General features: G+C 49.0%; 1 pseudogene; it reads right to left on the bottom strand.

Annotated features, from left to right (window-relative positions):
- Positions 1 to 206: 206 nt before the first annotated feature.
- Positions 207 to 361, bottom strand: part of LOC112235989 — a 67110-nt pseudogene continuing 66955 nt past the window's right edge.

The following is a 361-nucleotide window of genomic DNA, read 5'->3' as shown; positions in this document are numbered from 1 at the left end:
AGAGAGTGTGTGTGTGTGTGTGTGTGTGTGTGTGTGTGTGTGTGTGTGTGTCTGTGTCTGTGTGTGTGTGTGTGTGTGTGTGTGTGCGTGTGTGTGTGCGTGTGTGTGTGTGTGTGTCTGTGTGTGTGTCTGTGTCTGTGTGTGTGTGCGTGTGTGTGCGTGTGTGTGTGTCTGTATGTGTGTCTCTGTGTGTGTGTGTGTGTGTGTCTGTGTGTGTGTGTGTGTGTGTGTGTGTGTGTGTGTGTGTCTGTGTGTGTGTGTGTGTGTGTAGATGTTCCAACTTTAGCAGAGACGTCAATCAGAAACGACTAGTGGAATCTGTAACGCTTCATCTTTCCAGGTGGAATAGAGAGCCCTTAGT

This window comes from Oncorhynchus tshawytscha, unplaced genomic scaffold, assembly GCF_018296145.1.
Source record: "Oncorhynchus tshawytscha isolate Ot180627B unplaced genomic scaffold, Otsh_v2.0 Un_contig_7975_pilon_pilon, whole genome shotgun sequence".
In the NCBI taxonomy this organism is placed as follows: Eukaryota; Metazoa; Chordata; class Actinopteri; order Salmoniformes; family Salmonidae; genus Oncorhynchus; species Oncorhynchus tshawytscha.
Note: the sequence above shows the minus strand (reverse complement) of the source record. Positions and strands in the feature narration are given on the sequence as shown.